This window comes from Pinus tabuliformis, chromosome X (genome assembly GCF_031772625.1).
Source record: "Pinus tabuliformis cultivar Carrire ecotype Pingquan chromosome X, CPIR1, whole genome shotgun sequence".
NCBI lineage: Eukaryota > Viridiplantae > Streptophyta > Pinopsida > Pinales > Pinaceae > Pinus > Pinus tabuliformis.
In genome coordinates, this window is record NC_142308.1 from 1,449,865,312 (window position 1) to 1,449,886,385 (window position 21,074).

Consider the following 21,074-nt stretch of genomic DNA (forward strand, 5'->3'; position numbering starts at 1 on the left):
TAGGGTTTTAGGTGGAACCCCGCTCGGGTCACGGGTAAGTTTTCTGCAGGTGGAACCCCGCTCCCGTACAGGTGCAGGCGCAGGGGCCTTTCCACGATCGACTGGCAGCTGGAGGTGGCAGTTCCGTTTACTTTTTACTGTGGAGAAAAATGAAGAAGCCGACCAGCTATCTAAAGCTGGTTTACAACAGGTTCTGGGCGACTGGTCAATAGAGGAATACTGCCAGGGGCAGCAAAACTTTTCACAGCAGCCTCCTTTTGCTCCTCCTCAATGAGAAGGGACTCTTCTCTTCCTTTTTTGCTTACGTATTTTCGATCTCATGCATAAAATACTTTCATTAACAGACTCTGTTTCCATAAATATTTTCTCTATTTCTGATCCGGAAAACAAAACAGTGTTAAAAAACTTTCCTTTTTATCTCTCGTTTATGGTACAGTTCTTATGACAGTTGATATCACGGGGTCGTTTTCCTCTTCTGAAGGAGGCCCCAAGTCGTGTTTTTAAAAAAGTTTTTGTATATCCTCCGGATGAGGGACTGTGACTGTAGTTTTCAAAGACTGCGTCTGTTTACCGTCTTATGTTTTCTTGATGCTCTATGAGCCAGCAGATAGTATGATCAGCTCCAGCCGAGCCATCTATTATGATCAGTGATCCAAACAGATTGTAAAACTTTTTATTATGCTAATGAAAAGTTTTGATTTTTTCTTCGGAAAAAAAATATAAAAAATTAAAATATAAATAAATAAATTCAAAAAATAACATGAACAAAATAAAAAACATAAATATAAAATAAATAAAAATTAAATAATAATAATAATAAAAAATAAATAAGAAATAAATCAATCTCTAAACTACGCTATAGCACTAATATCCACGTACGCTATACACTAATATCCACCCACGAATTATAATGTATGGAATGAAGGTGAGGTAAGAATATTAACACTATCTAAAACTGTGCATCAACAAGACTTCTGTTTTCACTCCTTTGAACACCATCGGTTCCAACTTTAACATTGAACCGACCATCGAGTTTCGACCCGATGGCCAAAATTTCATGAGTCCTAGTTTGTCGTCGTCCTCATCACTATATATACATAAACCTATATCATTTTTATTATGTTTTTAATTAGATTTTAAGTTTGTATTCAAACTAGATTTTATGATTTCAACTCTGTAAAGTTTATATTAGAACACAATTAACATTTAAATTTAAATTTAAAAATAAAATTAAAATTTAGATTTATATTTTCAACTTGAAGCTATTTTTTTTTTTCCTTTTTTGTTTAAAATATATCTTATTAAATTTAGAACTAATAGCTGAGTGGACATGTTGTCCAGAAAATGATTTATCTGTAACAAAGAGAAGCTCTCTGTAACAAAGAGAAGCGTTGAAGGGAGTTAATTAATGATTTTAAAAAACTTAAATAATTTTTAAATTGTTTCTAGCATATTGGAAAATCTAACGACCTTTCTTTTTCCATCGTATTTAAATTAATTTTACATATTCAAAACACTCTTAGAAATACAAAAATTTCAACATTTTGAAATAAAAACAATTTCAGATTTAATACTCATTAAATATTCAATATTATGTATTTTATGCTGTGTTAAAAGTTCTATAAGTAAATATATTTTATAACTTATTGTTTTCATATGGTTGGAAAACATTCACTAAGCTTTAATAAATGTTAAAATGAAATTTCATTCTATAAAGGTACGCAAAATTATTTGACAAGATTACATAGGATGAATATTTTTTTAATTATGGTTTTATTTATTTTATATTAAAATAAATTAATGTCTTTTGCTTCTCACGTAAAAGATTTGACTGAAATCAACTAAATAATAGGATTATGAATAAAGTTATCACTAAGGAGAACGATGTTACTATATTGTCTACGTAAATTATTTATATTTTTTGTTTGATTATGTGGGAAGTTATTGTTGAGTGAGTATATAAACTCTCATTATTCTTTTAAGGAGTGTTGGAGGATTTTGGGAGAAAATGGTTTATGCTTTGGCTACACATATTGTACATACTCGATTAATGAGAGAAAATGATTTATGCTTTGGATACACATATTGTACATACTCGATTAATGAGAGCCTTATGATCTAACCATAGATAATTTTTAATAAATAATCTTTTTCTTTCTCATTATTTTCATCCATTCTCCTTATTTATATTTTTTCGTTTTATTTATTTGAATATTTTGATATAACTTCGTGATTTATAAATATGACTTCATCAATTTGTATTTCACTCAATGAGTGTTTAGTTTGTTTTCTCCTCAAGATACACATACTATCTTGAGCTCTCAAATGGATATATTTATTTTGTTTATTGTTGGTTAAATATACTAATGCATGACATTAATTATTTATTTCCAATAATTCATAAATAAATCACATAAATCAAAATATAATTCTTTTTCTTTACATTTACTCTTTAAATGTACAAGATTTTGGATTTAACTTGATTAAACAATGAATATTGCATTCATAAATTGATTTATAGTCTTTAAATACTTGTTATTTAAATGGGTTTAAATCAAATTTAAATAATATGTCACAAGTTGAGGCTATGATAATATGTGGTGTCTATGCTTCATTCTCACATTTTATTTAAATATCATATGTGCCACTTTCTTTTCATTTATTTTCTTTCTTTTATTTACTATGGTGTATATATCTACCTTGATAATTGCTAATAAGTTAATAATTACCATGATCTTATTAATATGCTCTAATCTTTATTGAACTCATTTATTTTCCTATATATTATTGGTGGAACAAATGCATTCATTATTTTTTTATGTATTATGTGTAAAGTAATTTAATACATGAGTTTGAGTTACTTTATATTTTCATTTAAATGAATAACATTATACTCAACATATAGATAGATTTCATTTTTTATTTTATTTTATTTTTCTATTTTTCTCATATGTGTTTTTTCTTTAATGTAAGTTTGAGATATTTATTTTAATTGTGTACTTTCATTATTTATACTAACCATAAATCCTATAATTTCATATATGTTGCTTTCCCGAAAGCTAAACCATTAAATCTTTCTTTAATATCATTAACCCAAACTTCTTTATTTGTTGAAATATGAAATGTTTATAATTAGACTAAGTATAGGGAATACCCCCTCATGTGAAGGTATACCAACCCTTTTCACCTGAAATGGGAGGATCTATGATCCTCAATGAATGTGTTTTCATATTTTTCTTAGTTATAGAACTAATCCAGGAACGAACATAAGGTGAAGAATGGAGCAGATTGAGAAGACATCATGAGCAACACCTAGTTCAATTTTTAGACCTTGGTTTGCTATATTTTTGAATATATGTTCCAAGGAAGTTAGTGTTTTTGAGTGGTACTAAAATTTGTCTCAAACATGATATTCAAAATTTTCACTATAACTTTTTATGTATGACATTCTAACCATGAAATTTCGAGCACATTCAGGTAAAATCATGATGAACATCTAGTTCATGTTACAAATCTTTGTTCATTGTATTTTTGGAGATATGATCCAATGAATTTAAGGTTTTTGTATGCTCTAAAAATAAATCTCGAATAGTTCAATTTCGAATTTTTGTAAAATACGACATATAAACACAACACACAACATAATATAAAGAAATCAAAGGCATTTAAGCATATTATCACCAAACCCTAACTAGGGTTCATGAATATATTCATATAAATTGACGTCTCACAATATACTCAATAAATACAACATATACCCGCATTAGGGTTTAGCATCAGAACACATAAATGCATATAAAAACATAGAAATGCATAATACGTTGGTGCAATGCACAAATAATTAAAAATATCATGTACTTTATTATGAATAAAACCACTTCCAAACATGATCATTACAAAAAATTATGTGGCTATTTATTTAGAGGAGAGAAGTCTCTCGTATCTCTTCTATAGAAACATCCTCCTAGATATTTGGAGGAAGTTGAGAGCTATCCTCTCAACTTTAGGATTCTATCCTAACTTCCCTATCTCTTAATTAATTCCAGAATGACTAACTAATTCTAGAAAATGCTAGATTTTTTAATTAAATAATTACGCAAAAATTAAACATCAGATGTTGTTGCATCATACTACGAGTGAAGAAAAAATACATTGATATGCTTTGATTATAAAGTTCCTCAATAATAGTATCATATTTTGAAATCTATGTTGCTTTCATCCACGTAGCGTTTCCAACTAATTGATTTCTCCATTTAACCAAGTATTGAAAATACTCTTTATTTGTGGTCCTTTTAGCTACTCTTTGATCGATGATGGATTCAATCTGCTTTGCCGCTGCTCAAGGTAGTTGATTCTCCCACTCAACTTTTTCATGAATAGGTGCATTTGTAGAGTCATCCATTGGTTCCTTTAAGGGGTGTAGATCTTAAACATTAAATATTGGTGAAATACCAAAGTCTTTGGGTACTTCTATTTCATAAGCATTCGAGGAAGATTTCCACAACACTTTGCATGGTCCAATATTTTTCAATTTTAATTTATTATATTCCCCTTTAAAAAATATTTCTTTCTAAACATGTGCCATAACCATATCACGAACATTAAAGTCCATATGTCTTATTTTGGCATCGACCCTTTGTCTATACTTGCTACTGCTTTCATGTAGTTGATGCTTCACTATGTCATGTATTTCATGCATACTTGTTGCAAAATATTCACCATATGCACTTTTGAATTGTTTTTTTTACCGGATTCCTCAATTCAAAAATCCCTCTTAAATGCATTCCATAATAATCTTGAACGGTCTCAATCATGTTCTTATGTTAGTTGAATCATTATATCCAAATTTTGCCTAACAAAGTACCTGAACCCATTGTTTGGGATCCTTATTTACTAAACACCTTAATATATTTTTCCAAGACTTATATTTACCACCTATGTCTGACCACTAGTCTTGGGATGATATGGCGAGCTAAAACTGAGATTGGTTCCCAACTGTGGAGCGATAAAAAGGTGTCTTTTAAACTCCTAATTACCTTCACATTAATTATCAACCCAGGGACGACTTTTTATTTCAAGAGTGTACTCAGTCTGAGGCGGCTATTTACTCAAGAGTAATGTTTTGTAGTATAGTGCTTAAAAGCTACAAAAGTAAATGAATGCTTAAAAAAGAAATCTAACAATAACATAAACTCAAATGCTTTGAAATCCAACTATTCACTCAGCAAACATCAATTGAGGATACAGTAGCAATAACTCATTCCTCTAGAGATTGATGCAATTGAAATCAAACCGGAACAAGACAATCAATCTGGGAACGAGGAAGCAATAACCAATGTTCTCTACAGTTGACAGTCCTGCTTTAAAGAAATCAAAAGGAAATCGAACTTGAACAAAAGCTGCCATCGAAAGTAAACTAGGAAAACTCTTTAAAAGCAAACTAGTGCAATTAATCAATAGAAATGAACAACAAAGTAAATGGGTGCATGTCTACAACTTAACTACTTCAAAAGGCTAAATCACACCAAGCATTGCATCAGTCGAAGGTTCGGTAGCAATAACCCATCCTTCTAGAAACTGATGGAAAGGAAATTAGAGCATGGACCATAGGTCTGGGAGCTCGGCAGCGACTGCTGAGGCTCACTACAGCCTTAGACCTTCTCTCACACCAAAGCAGCAAATGCAAGTAAATGGAACAGCAGAAAGTAAAATGGAACAGCAAATAGGAAATGGAACAGCAAGTCTAAAATGGAATAGCAGTAAATGGAACAGTAATCAAATATGAATGTACAACAATCCAAATCAAGCACGCAACACACTTATCATTAAAAGGGACAGTAATCTGAGCTTCGATACAATATGCATGAATCACAGTTATAAAGTAACAACAATTGTAACGGAACAGCAATCCCAAATAAACAACAGTCACAATTTAACAATACATCATACAGTTGTACCGAATTAGGAACATACAGCGCAGTTAATTTGTAATCGAATGTCAATCTGTAAGGAACAACAATGTTATATCAATTATCAAATGGAATAGAAATGCGATACAAGGTTAAAATGATAACATAGCATTCCTGTTGAAAATAACAATAGTATCCAATCAAATATATATAACAGCGCTGATATGTAAAACAGTAAGTGCATCAGATTACTGAATAGAGTAAAAGAAAGAAATCAAACCACACATGAAGCATAAAGATATAATACAGCAGCAGCGTACTCCACCGGAGGCTGGGCCCTTAGCTGCCAGTGGATGTTGTTGGGTTACTTCAGGATCAAAGATGAAATGGCAACTAGATTTATATTAAAATATCAAAGCAGAGTTATAGTGGATTACAACAAGAAATCTCTCAATCTCTCATCCATTATCCATTCTCTCTGCCATCCTCAATTCTGAATCTTTAATTCATCCTCAATTCCATCATTCGAATCCCTCTGAAATCACCCCCTCTCTGATCTCTGTTGTGATTTAAATAAAGAGAGATCAGAGAGCAGTTACAATCAAGATAAGTACAACATGATTTCTATTACAAAATTAGATTGTTTCCAACCAATTGATAAACAAGAAGATATATTTCCATCCAGCTTCAACAAGAGCAAGACGAATTTGGCTTTGCAGCTGAGATTTGGAGGACGGTCGCAACAACAAATCTGAGAAAATCGTGCTCAAAGAACCCTGCGTTTCTCTCAGTACAAGCCGAATTTGGGCAAACCGTTCTCAAATAAAGTTAATTGGGCCCGTTCTGGACAAAACACATGTTCCGGATTTTCTAGATTCGGCTTCATTTGCTTAGAATCTCAACCGCAAAACCGTCACTTCTTATTCCAGCGAATTTCTGAGTTGGCACTTTTAAAGATCAAATCTTCAATCTGGAAATTATCTTGGAGGCTAAAAATGGTGAATAATGTTACAACTGATTTATTAAAACTATCATTGATAAAATTATGCATAATCATCAATTTATTAGAAATAAAGGAGAATAAATAATATTCATCCATAAGAGCATAAATAATTTATAAAATGGATTTAAATGATAAATTATAATAGATGATATAATAGAGAAGAGTAAAAATGGATGAAATAAGTGTTACAAAGTGGTCGTATTCATGGCCCAACATACCTCCACACTCAATATGTTGCATGTCCTCATGCAACGAAAACTGAATATATTGCATGTCTTCATGCAACACAAAGACAAAAAGCCATGTGTTAACCAAGCGAAAAAATATGTTCATCTCAGCTCATGAAATGGATAGAACAAATGAATTCTTCCTTAATTAATGAATATTCACTTTTAGTAATCTTGATGAAGGCATAACAATTTTTACATTGACATTCAATTATATGTATATATGAAGTTGCAACAAAATATGATATAAGTAACAGCAAATTTCATTAACCATTTTCTCAAAAACTACAAACCAGCTTTTGTTGAAATTTGGCAAGTAAATTTATAATATATGAATGTCTCTATGATCCAAAAATCAGATCGTTTTGATGCACGGATCATGAGATATAAACAAAATGGCTGTAGGTGAGAGTGCATGATTTCCGAAATTTTATGAACCAATATTTCTTGAAATTGTCTGGGTTTGTATTAATGATACGTTTGTGTTTTCCAAAAATCACAAGAATTGAGTTCATCAATTTCTACACTGAAATTGTATGCCTTAAATGAGAAAGAAAATAGAAAACATCCATCATGCGTAGCAATTCCTCCCCCTCTCTAAAAAATTAGCATGCCCTCATGCGATGCGAGAAAACAAATAGAGGTGGTTGCTACCAGCTGTTGAATCCTATGCTTGGTGTAAAACAACATGGAAGAAGGGATGTGTTGAGAAGGAATAAGAATAGTAATGGATGATAAAGAATATGAATGACATGGTTATAAGAAAGAAATGAATGAAAGCAACACTCTCCCAAATTGAAAGATGATATGTCGCTGAAAAATGGGAAGTGGTACAGATGTGGAGTGAAGGATGATAAATAATGCTCAAAATGGATTTTTATGAAATTCTCCTAAATTTGTAATAAATCAGAAAATTATGCGATTTTACCTCAAGTTTTACCTCCAAAAGAAAAATGTGGAATGACATATAGGTACTGGCATTTGTTGAAGCTGATGTAGGCAAAAAAGGTGGAATCTAGGCAAGCACATCATGTCTGAACAATTGTTCACATTCGCGAGTTGCTCGAGCCTCTTCTGTTAGTTGCAATAGTGTGGTCATGCTGCGAATAGAATTCTCCATACTTGTTGTTTTCCTGTAAACAAAGCACTATTTTGCATACAATGTTCTTGAATCCATAGTGTTAGTTTTGAATAGAAATAGATAAGATGCATGCAAAACTTTCAGTCAGAAAAACTTTTGTCAAATCAACAAGTTATGGCAGAGTGTAGTAATCATATCGCATGCAATTCCATAATGCATACATTCCCCCCTCCAATTGAAAAAGGAATGCCATGACCATAAAGCGTATGAGAGGGGTTATGCTGACGGCAAGACACAAGAATGAACAATATATCAGTAAATGAAGCAGAGTACACATATCAATGATAGGACAACGAGAGTTATGATTATAATGAGAGCAGAGTGTGTAAAGATAGTTATGAATGAGAGATAGGACGCTTTGGATTGATGATAGTTTATGCAAAACGAAAAAGGACAACAATATGCCAAAAAGATGCTTGACTGACAGCATTCTAGTTGAAAATGATGCGATTGATCTAAAAACAATTTCTCATGCATAAAGGTTCAAAACAGGGAAAAAATTAAGGGAATAACTTCTCTGATAAAAAGGAAAATAAGAAAATGGTATTATAATAATAATCGATGATAAGATATAACTTCAATACCATAAGCAGAGCCGCTGCTGCCAGAAGGCGTCCATAGCCTCGGTAGGTTGCTTTTTAACCCATATGAGCCAAAATCCTCAATTTATAACTAGAGAGTTTCAGTGTTGTTCTACAGAAGAGATCAATGTGCTGGCATGGTAACCAGATAACCACACTACCATTCACTAGGATGTAGCAAAAGTGATCAGGTCGGCTCGTGATGAGACCTCCTGTTCCATGGATAATTTGGCTATCCAATGGATCATAACCCTAGTGTGGTGGCCATAATGGGAATGTCACTTTGTTACAGCCTTATGAACATGGTAGGCTGGCTCATAATGAGACCCCCTATCCTCCATCTGCGAACAAAATTTTGTTATTATTACACATTTTTATGATAAAAAAAGGGAGGCTCAGTACTCCTTAAGAGTAGGGATGGCGGAAGAAGTTGAAGATGTCAATAGAAATATACCCATAATCACATTTATTACAGACAGAGAAGATTATAACCAGGGATGATGGAACCAACATGGTATTAATATGATCAATCAATATCATGTTCAACAGAAAACAATGCAGTAAAGTAGTATATAAATAATTGTGTCCCTTTTGAAAAAACCTCTATCATCAAGGAGATGTCTTGTTAAATATCATAACGTGAATGATATTAACTCGCTTCAATAGAATCCATAATTCTTGTCCTCATAAAAATAGTGTACTTCATGCCATAAAATGAAATCAGTAAAATGTGGTTGAGATGAATTAGGAATAATACCACAAGAGGAAGGAAGGGTTGCTCTCGAAAATAATCCCAAAGTGTTGCTCTTTTGAATGAACAGCAAAAACAGTCAAAAAGTGGTGTTCCTTGTAGGGAACAACAAAGGAAATGCACACAAAAAAAGCAAAAATATACACCAAAAAGTGTGAAAATGGAAATGTCGTTCCTTTGGAAAAAGGAACAGCAAAAACTAAAAGCGTTGTTCCTTTAGAAAAGGAACAACAAAAACGCAAGTGTCATTCATTTGGAAAAGGAACAGCAAAAACGAAAAGTGTCGTTCCTTTGGAAAAGGAACAGTGAAAACGCAAGTGTCGTTCCTTTGGAAAAGGAACAACAAAAAAAGTGTTGTTTCTTTGGAAAACGAACAACAAAAATGAAAGTGTCGTTCCTTTGGAAAAGGAATAGCAAAAATGAAACGTGGAAAAGGAACGGAAAAATGAACCATGGAAAAGGAACAGCAAAATGAACCGTGGAAAAGGAACGGAAAAATGAATCGTGGAAAAGGAACGACAAAATGAACCATGGAAAAGGAACGACAAAATGAAAGTGAAAAAGGAACAACAAAATGAATCATGAAGAAGGAACAGCAAAATGAACGGCTAACCCAAAAGGTGTTATTCCTTTGGAAAAGGAACAACAAAACGAAAATGTTGTCCCTTTGGAAAAGGAACAGTAGAAACAACAAAAGTGCACACAAATGTTGTCCCTTCAGAAAAGGAACAACAAAATGCACAAGCATAAAATGCAAGCATGCAAAGAAGGAATTCGTTGTTCACTGTATTGATGCTGAGGATGAGTTATACTTTGAGTGAAGCAACACCTGAAACACAAAATATAAGAGAAATTAGAAAAGAAACAACAAAAAACAGTATGTAAATAAATAAATTAAGTTACAACAGCTATGATGTGATGTCAAAAAAAATGATTTATTCGAAAAATGTTTTGGCAGCAAAGACATGACACGAATCTTCAAATGGAAATAAATTCTTCATTTCTTCTATTATGAATTCGTTGGGTAATGAGTTGGATGAAATTCCTTTGTTTCATTTAAAATTTCTTTCAAGAATCACTCGTCCATAAATTGACCTTCTTTATTTTCCCACGACCTGCAAAAAAATGAATGTCGACCTGCAATAAAACATTAAATCATGGAGAAAGAGAGGTGCACGGCTCCCCTAATCCAAGAATTATGCAAAAAAACTAACGGGTAGTTACTCTGTAGAACAAATCCATGGAGAAAATAACAAAGTAAAATTTATTTGTCACCTGCGGGAGAGCAGTGGCCAATCATGCTAACCTGCAGTGTTTTAATCACAACTTCTTTTTTTTTCGTTGAAATTGAGTGATTCCAAAGCAAAATGATAGCTAATTCAAAGGGTTATCTCCAGTAGAAACAGGTTTTAAAGATTCAATGCTATGATATGTCAATTTTAGTTAGAACAACCTACATAATAGAGTCATTTTTGATTACCCAGCTTAGACCAACAGTTGATATTTCAAGCATAATTTTTTCGTTTGGTGTTGGATTCAAATGATTCAAATTGGAAATGAAATTATATTCATTTATTTATTTCCAATATAAACAGGTTTTGAAGAGAAGAAGAATTGATAGGTCAACTACTGTAAGGAACAACCAGAAAGACATAGTTTTAAGGGTGCTGATTTACGATAGACAGTCAGTATTTTAATCATAACTTCCCCATACGATAGACAGTCAGTATTTTAATCATAACTTCCCCATACGATATCAAAAATGAGTTATTACAATTGAATTGTAAACTAGATTCATAGGGGAATCTACCATAGAAACAGGTTTTAAAAATTCAAACGTTTAGGCCTCCGAAAACTGACTGTCCCAACTCTGTTCCTGAGCTGCCCACTAGACACCCTATCAATGTTTTGTTTCTAACTTTTTCGTTTCAAATCCAAATTGAGTGGTTCAAATTGGGTTAGAAAGTAGACATCAAGGGATACTTAAGGTAGAAACAGGTTTTAAAAAAATTCACTTTTGGTCCCTCAAAACATGACTGTCCCGATTGTTTTTCCAGAAAGTTCATCAAGCCCGCAAGCGAAAAAAATGATATTCAAGCATTTTTTCAAATTGGTGATAAAAATGAAAATGAGTGTTTGTAGAACTTATTATTTCTATTATGACTCATCTACATACACAAATAGATTGAAATATTTATCACTGATGTTGATTTCGATAGCCTGTTGCAACAAAAGAAACAACTAGTTTTACAAAAATAAAAAAATGTGTTTGTTTTATTTATTTATTTATTTTATTTTCTCCACTATCCTACTCTTATTTGAGAATTGAATATGTTTATGTATAAGAGTATTTCTAGTGGAACCATGTTAGAAATAAGGCCTCATGTATGCACATACCCAAATTCGAAAAATGCATGTTGATAAAAATTAGGGTATGAGAAGCCAACTTCCCTTGAAAAGATGGTTTCAAAAATTTTTGAAGTATGGAGTGATGATGCAAACACATGATGGAGTGAAACCAATCTTCAATATATCCGTTACTTTCTTGATTTCCCATCATACCATGAAGTTCTTGAGCTTTTAAAATGGTTTGTTGGTGCAACCTACAAGAAACCTCATTTTCTTCCATAACTTCTACAATTTTTGAATTTAAAACATTCTGAATCTCATTGTAAATTTTCTTTGATAGCGCATGTGAGATAGAATGGGTGGGAAGGGTGGGTAAATTTGGCAGTTCAACATTGTAAGCATGTTGTACTGGTTTATTGCGGTGAAGGTGTGGAATTAGTTGAGGAGGAAATTCAAAAAATGTTGGGCAGTTTCTTACCATAACAGAAGATATTCTTCATTTGTTCCTTCGAAGCTCCTCCTTCCAATGTTCCTGTCAATTAGTTAGTGAAATGGGTGGTGCTTACATCACCACTTCAGTGAAATTATGTGATTTATTTTTCAAAATTTCTATTTTTTTCCTAGTCATTCACACAAAAATTCAAACATCTATTTCTATACAAGAAAGCAACAGCAAATCTGTTAGGAAAGCAGATAGTGGAGCAGGGCTTTTACATGCTCCGTACGCAGGTTCTTACCTTCCGTTTTTAAGATCCAACTCTTCCCTAACAGGCACTCTTCAGATTCACACTACTCTTTAGAAATGGCTACACTCTCCCCGGCAACGGCGCCAAAATGTGGAGCGATAAAAAGGTGTCTTTTAAACTCCTAATTACCTTCACATTAATTATCAACCCAGGGACGACTTTTTATTTCAAGAGTGTACTCAGTCTGAGGTGGCTATTTACTCAAGAGTAATGTTTTGTAGTATAATGCTTAAAAGCTACAAAAGTAAATGAATGCTTAAAAAAGAAATCTAACAATAACATAAACTCAGATGCTCTGAAATCCAACTATTCACTCAGCAAACATCAATGGAGGATACAGTAGCAATAACTCATTCCTCTAGAGATTGATGCAATTGAAATCAAACCGGAACAAGACAATCAATATGGGAACGAGGAAGCAATAACCAATGTTCTCTACAATTGACAGTCCTGCTTTAAAGCAATCAAAAGGAAATCGAACTTGAACTAAAGCTGCCATTGAAAGTAAACTAGGAAAACTCTTTAAAAGCAAACTAGTGCAATTAATCAATAGAAATGAACAACAAAGTAAATGGGTGCATGTCTACAACTTAACTACTTCAAAAGGCTAAATCACACCAAGCATTGCATCAGTCGAAGGTTCGGTAGCAATAACCCATCCCTCTAGAAACTGATGGAAAGGAAATTAGAGCATGGACCATAGGTTTGGGAGCTAGGCAGCGACTGCTGAGGCTCACTATAGCCTTAGACCTTCTCTCACACCAAAGCAGCAAATGCAAGTAAATGGAACGACAGAAAGTAAAATGGAACAACAAATAGGAAATGGAACAGCAAGTCTAAAATGGAATAGCAGTAAATGGAACAGCAATCAAATATGAATGTACAACAATCCAAATCAAGCACGCAACACACTTATCATTAAAAGGGACAGTAATCTGAGCTTTGATACAATATGCATGAATCACAGTTATCAAGTAACAGCAATTGTAACGGAACAGCAATCCCAAATAAACAACAGTCACAATTTAAGAATACATCATACAGTTGTACCGAATTAGGAACATACAGCGCGGTTAATTTGTAATCGAATGTCAATCTGCAAGGAACAACAATGTTATATCAATTATCAAATGGAATAGAAATGCGATACAAGGTTAAAATGATAACATAGCATTCCTATTGAAAATAACAATAGTATCCAATCAAATATATATAACAGCGCTGATATGTAAAACAGTAAAGTGCATCAGATTACTGAATAGAGTAAAAGAAAGAAATCAAACCACACATGAAGCATAAAGATATAATACAGCAGCAGCATACTCCACCGGAGGCTGGGCCCTTAGCCGCCAGTGGATGCTGCTGGGTTACTTCAGGATCAAAGATGAAATGGCAACTAGATTTATATTAAAATATCAAAGCAGAGTTACAGTGGATTACAACAATAAATCTCTCAATCTCTCATCCATTATCCATTCTCTCTGCCATCCTCAATTCTGAATCTTTAATTCATCCTCAATTCCATCATTCGAATCCCTCTGAAATCACCCCCTCTCTGATCTCTGTTGTGATTTAAATAAAGAGAGATCAGAGAGCAGTTACAATCAAGATAAGTACAACATGATTTCTATTACAAAATTAGATTGTTTGCAACCAATTGATAAACAAGAAGATATATTTCCATCCAGCTTCAACAAGAGCAAGACGAATTTGGCTTTGCAGCTGAGATTTGGACGACGACCGCAACAACAAATCTAAGAAAATCGTGCTCAAAGAACCCTGTGTTTCTCTCAGTACAAGCCAAATTTGGGCAAACCATTCTAAACTAAAGTTAATTGTGCCCGTTCTGGACAAAACCCATGTTCCGGATTTTCCAGATTCTGCATCATTTGCTCAGAATCTCAACCGCAAAACCTTCACTTCTTATTCCAGCGAATTTCTGAGTTGGCACTTTTAATGATCAAATCTTCAATCTGGAAATTATCTTGGAGGCTAAAAATGGTGAATAATGTTACAACTGATTTATTAAAACTATCATTGATAAAATTATGAATAATCATCAATTTATTAGAAATAAAGGAGAATAAATAATATTCATCCATAAGAGCATAAATCATTTATAAAATGGATTTAAATGATAAATTATAATAGATGATATAATAGAGAAGAGTAAAAATGGATGAAATAAGTGTTACAAAGTGGTCGTATTCATGGCCCAACACCAACATTTTCCATAGAGTTCTCCAAAAGTGACCCAAAAACTTGGCGTCTCTCCAAAAACAATACTTGTAGGAAATCCATGCAATCTAACTATCTCTTTGAAGAATAAGTTTTCTATGTTAGTTTCATCATTTGTCTTTTTACAAGCTATAAAATGTGTCATCTTTGAGAATCTATTGTCGAGCGATAAAAATGTGTCTTTTTAACTCCTAATTGCCTTCACATTAATTGTCAACCCAGGGACGACTTTTTATTTCAAGAGTTACTCAGTCTGAGGCGGCTATTTATTCAAGAGTAATGTTTTGCAGTATAGTGCTTAAAATCCAAAAGTAAATTAAAGCTGGAAACAAAATCTAATTAGAACAGCAAGAAACTCAAATGCTCTGTAATTAAATCATTCACTCAAACAACCATCAATCGAGGATACAGTAGCAATATCTCATTCCTCTAGATATTGATACAATTGAAATCAAACTAGAACAAGACAATCAATCTGGGAATGAGGAAGCAATAACCAATGTTCTCTACAGTTGACAGTCCTTCTTTAAAGCAATTAAAAAGAAATAGAAATTGAACTAAAGCTGCCATTGAAAGTAAACTAGGAAAACTCTTTAAAACCAAACTATTGCAATTAATCAATAGAAATGAACAACAAAGTAAATGGGCAACAAACTGTAATTAAAGGAATTAAACAACGAATCATATTTAATAAATCTGAACAACAAACTCTAATTAGTGGAATCGAATAACCAACAATCTAAAATGAACAGCGAAGCTTTACACAGCATAACAATATAAGTTGAAAAGGATAATAATCTCTGTTATGATGGAAAAGAATAGCCACGCAATTCAATCTCAACTTCTGCAATAAAACAATTCCATAAAATATTCTAACAGCACACTATAAAAACATGAAACTATCAAATAATGGAATTCAAAAGAATAGGAAATAAATCAAACCATCACACAACAAAAATTGTACAGATATAATACAGTAGGAGCGTACTCCACCAGAGGCTGGGCCCTTAGCCACCAGCGGATGCTGCTAGGCTACTTCAGATGAAAAGAATGAACAACTCCTCCCAAATCAGGTATTAATCATTAAATGGTAAAATCATTACAACAGCAGCAGCTTTGAGACTTACAGCCTGAAGCAATCCTTTCTTCCTCCTATCCTATCATGAACTCTTAATTCTAAATCTCTAATCCTAAATCCTCAATTCCATCATTTTTCCATCCCCAAATCATCCCCATCTCTGATCTCTATTTTCATTTAAATATAGAGAGATCAGAGAGAAGTTATAATAAAGATAATACAACATAATTTCTATTACAAAATTAGATTGTTTCCAACCAATTGATCAAGAAGAAGATATATTTTCGTCCGTCTTTCAACAAGAGCAAGACGAATTTGGCTTTGCAGCTGAGATTTGGAGGACGGCCGCAACAACAAATCTGAGAAAATCATGCTCAAAGAACCTTGTGTTTCTCTTCGTACAAGCCGAATTTGGGCAAGCCATTCTTCGCTAAAGTTAATTGGGTCCGTTCTGGACAAAACCCATGTTCCGGATTTTCCATATTCTACTTCATTTGCTCAGAATATCAACCGCAAAACTGTCACTTCTTATTCTAGCGCATTTCTGAGTTGGCACTTTTAATGATCAAATCTTCAATCTGGAAATTATCTTGAAGGCTAAAAATGGTGAATAATGTTATAACCAATTTATTAAACTTTCATTGATAAAATCATGCATAATAATCAATTTATTAGAAATAAAGGAGAATAAATAGTATTTTTACATAAGAGCATAAATCATTGTAAAATAGAATTATATGATAAATTATGATAAATGACATGATGAAGAATGGTAGAAATGGGTGGAATAAGCGTTCAAAAGTGACAATAATAATGGTATATTAATGACCCAACATACCCGCACACTCAATATGTTGCATGTCCTCATGCAACCCAAAGACAAAACCCATGTGTTAACCAAGCAATAAAAATTTGAGAACAAATGAATGCTTCCTTAATTAATGAATATTCAATTTTAGCAATCTTGATGAACGTATAACAAATTTTACATTGACATTCAACTATATGTATGAAGTTGCAGCAAAATATGATATAGATAACAACAAACTTCATTAACCATTTTCTCAAAAACTACAAACCAGATTTTGTTGAAATGTTGCAAGTAAATTTACAATATATGAATGCCTCTATGATCCAAAAATTAGATCGTTTTGATGCATAGATCATGAGATATAAACAAAATGGTTGTAGGTGAGAGTGCATGATTTCTGAAATTTTATGAGCTAATTTATCTTGAAATTGTCTGGATTCGTATTAATGATATGTCTGTGTTTTCCAAAAATCACAAGAATTGAGTTCATGTTATGGAAATCAATTTCTGCACTGTGTAAAAATGAAATTGTATGCCGTAAATGAGGAAGAAAGTGGAAAACATCCATCATGCGTAGCAATTCCTCCCCCTCTCTGAAGAATTAGCATGTCCTCATGCAATGCTAGAAGACAAATAGAGATGGTTGCTACCAGCTGTTGAATTCTATGCTTGATGTAAAACAACATGGAATAAGGGAGGTGTTGAGAAGGAATAAGAATGGCAATGAATGATAAATAATATGAATAACATGGTTATAAGGAACAAATGAATGAAAGAAACACTCTCCCAAACAGGAAGATGATATGTCGCCGAAAAATGGGAAGTGGTACAGATGTGGACTAAAGGATGATAAATAATGCTCAAAATGGATGTTTATGAAATTCTCCTAAATTTGTAATCAATTAGAAAATTATACTATTTTACCTCAAGTTTTACCTCCAAAAAGAAAAATGTGGAATGACATATATGGACTGGCAGTTGTTGAAGCTGATGTAGGGAGAGTAGGTGCTAAAAGTGATGCAAAAGGTGGAACCCAGGCAAGCACATCATGTCTAAATAGTTGTTGACATTCGCGAGTTGCTCGAGCCTCTTCTGTTAGTTGCAATAGTGTGGTCATGTTGTGAATAGAGTTTCCCCGCCATACTTGTTGTTCTCCTGTAAACAAATCACTATTTTGCATACAATGTTCCTGAATCCATAGTGTTAGTTTTGAATAGAAATAGATAAGATGCATGCAAAAATTTCAATCAGAAAAACTTTTGTCAAATCAACAAGTTATGGCAGAGTGCAATAATCATATCACATGCTATTCCATAATGCATACATTCCCCCCTCTAATTTGAAAAAGGGATTCCATGACCATGAAGCCTATGAAAGGTGTTATGCTGATGGCAAGGTAAGGAAATGAACAATACAATAGTAAATGAAGCAGAGTACACATATCAATGATAGGACAACGAGAGTTATGGTTATAATTAGAGCAGAGTGTGTAAAGATAGTTATGAATAAGAGATAGGACACTTTCGATTGATGATAAGTTATGCGAAAAATAAAAAGAACAACAATATGCCAAAAAGATGCTTTACTGACGGTATTCTAGCTAAAAATGATGCGATTGATCATAAAGTATTTTCTCATGCATAAAGGTTCAAAATAGGGAAAAAATTAAGGAGATAACTTCTATGATAAAAAGAAAAAATAAGAAAAGGGTATTATAGTAATAATTGACGATAAGATATAACTTCAATATCATAAGCAGAGCCTTTGCTGCCAGCAGGCATCCATAGCCTCGGCAGTGTTGCTTTTTAACCCATATGAGCCAGGATCCTCGATTTATAAATGGAGAGTTATAGTGTTGCTCTACAGAAAAGATTAATGTGCTGGCATGGTAACGAGATAACCACATTGCGATTCACTGGGATGTAGCAAAGGTGATCTGGTCGGCTCGTGATGAGACCTCTCGTTCCAAGGATATTTGGCTATCCACTGGATCATAACCCTGGTGTGGTGGCCATAATGGGAATGTCACTTTGTTACAACCTTATGAACATGGTAGGTTGGCTCGTAATGAGACCACCTATCCTCCATCTGTGAACAAAATTTTATTGTTATTACACATTTTTATGATAAAAAGAGGGAGGCTCAGTACTCCTTAAGAGTAGGGATGGTGGAAGAAGTTGAACATGTCAATAGAAAAAAATATACACATAATCTCATTTAATACAGATAGAGAAGATTATAACCAGCAAGGGTGGAACCATCATGGTATTGAGATGATCAATCAATATCATGTTCAACAGAAAACAATGCAGTAAAGTAGTATTTAAATAATTGTGTCATTTTTGAAAATAAACTATCATCAAGGAGTTGTCGTGTTAAAGATCATAACATGAATGATATTAACCCGCTTCAAAATAATCCATAATTCTTGTCCTCATAAAAGTAGTGTGCTTCATGCCATGAAAGAGAATCAGGAAAATGTGGTTGAGATAAACTAGGAATCATCCCACAAGAGGAAGGAATGGTTGCTCTGTAAAATATTCCCAAAGTGTTGCTTTTTTGAAAGAATAGCAAAAACACTCAAAAGGAAAGTGGTGTTCTGTATAAGGAACAACAATGAAAATGCATACTGAAAAAGCAAAAATACACATAAAAAAGTATGAAAATGCAAATGTCGTTCCTTTGGAAAAAGGAACAGCAAAAACTAAAACTGTCATTCCTTTAGAAAAGGAACAACAAAAACGCAAGTGTTGTTCATTTGGAAAAGGAACAACAAAAATCAAAAGTGTCGTTCATTTGAAAAAGGAACAGCAAAAACGCATGTGTCGTTCCTTTGGAAAAGGAACAACAAAAATTAAAACTGTCGTTCCTTTGGAAAAGGAACAAGAAAAACGCAAGTGTCGTTCCTTTGGAAAATGAACAGCAAAAATGAAAAGTGATGTTCCTTTGGAAAAGGAACAACAAAAATGCAAGTGTCATTCCTTTGGAAAAGGAACAGCAAAAATGAAAAGTGTCGTTCTTTTGGAAAAGGAACAGCACAAATGCAAGTGTCATTCCTTTGGAAAAGGAACAACAAAAATGAAAAAGTGTTGTTCCTTTGGAAAAGGAACAGCAAAAACAAAAAGTGGCGTTCCTTTGGAAAAGGAACAGCAAAAAACGCAAGTGTCGTTCATTTGGAAAAGGAACAGCAAAAAATGCAACTGCCATTCCTTTAGAAAAGGAACAACAAAAATGAAAAGTGCATAAGTACTGTTCCATTCGAGAAGGAACAGCAAAACATGAAAGTGGAGAAGTGTTGTTCCATTTCGAAAAGAAACAGCAAAACAGACAATCATAAAATGCAAACATGCAAAAAAAAAAACAAATTAGCTGTTCACGGCATTGATGCTGAAGATATTTTAAAATTTGAATGAAGCAACACCTGAAACACAAAATATAAGAGAAATCAAAAAAGAAACAACATTTTATTTAAAAAAACAGTATGTAAATAAGTATATTAAGTTACAACAGCAATGATGTTATGTAAAAAAAAAAAATATCTCTTTGGAAAATGTTTTGGCAACAGTGACAAGACATGAATCCTCAAATGGAAATCAATTCTTCATTTCTTCTATTATGAATCTGTTGGGTAATGATTTGGATGAAATTCCTTTGTTTCATTTAAAATTTCTTTCAAAAATCACTCGTCCATAAATTGACCTTCTTTATTTTCCCAAGACCTGCAGAAAAACGAGTATCTACCTGCAATAAAACATTAAATCATGGAGAAAGAGAGGTGTGAAGGCTCCCATAATACAAGAATTATGTAAAAAAACTAACAAGTAGTTACTCTGTAGAATAAATCCACGGAGAAAATAACAAAGTAAAATTTATTTGTTACCTGCGGGAGAGCAGTGACCAATCATGCTAACCTGCAGTGTTTTAATCACAACTTCTTTGTTTTTTGTTGAAATTGAGTGATTCCAAAGCCAAATGAGAGCTAATTCCAAATGAGAGCTAATTCAAAGGTTTATCTCGAGTAGAAATAGATTTTAAAGATTCAATGATATGATATGTCAATTTTAGTTAGAACAACCTGCATAATAGAGTCATTTTCGATTACCCGACTTAGACCAATAGTTGATATTTCAAGCGTAACATTTTTATTTGATGTCAGATTCGAATGATTCAAATTGGAAATGAAAATATATTCATTTATTTATCTCCAATAGAAGAATTGATAGGTCAAATAATGTAAGGA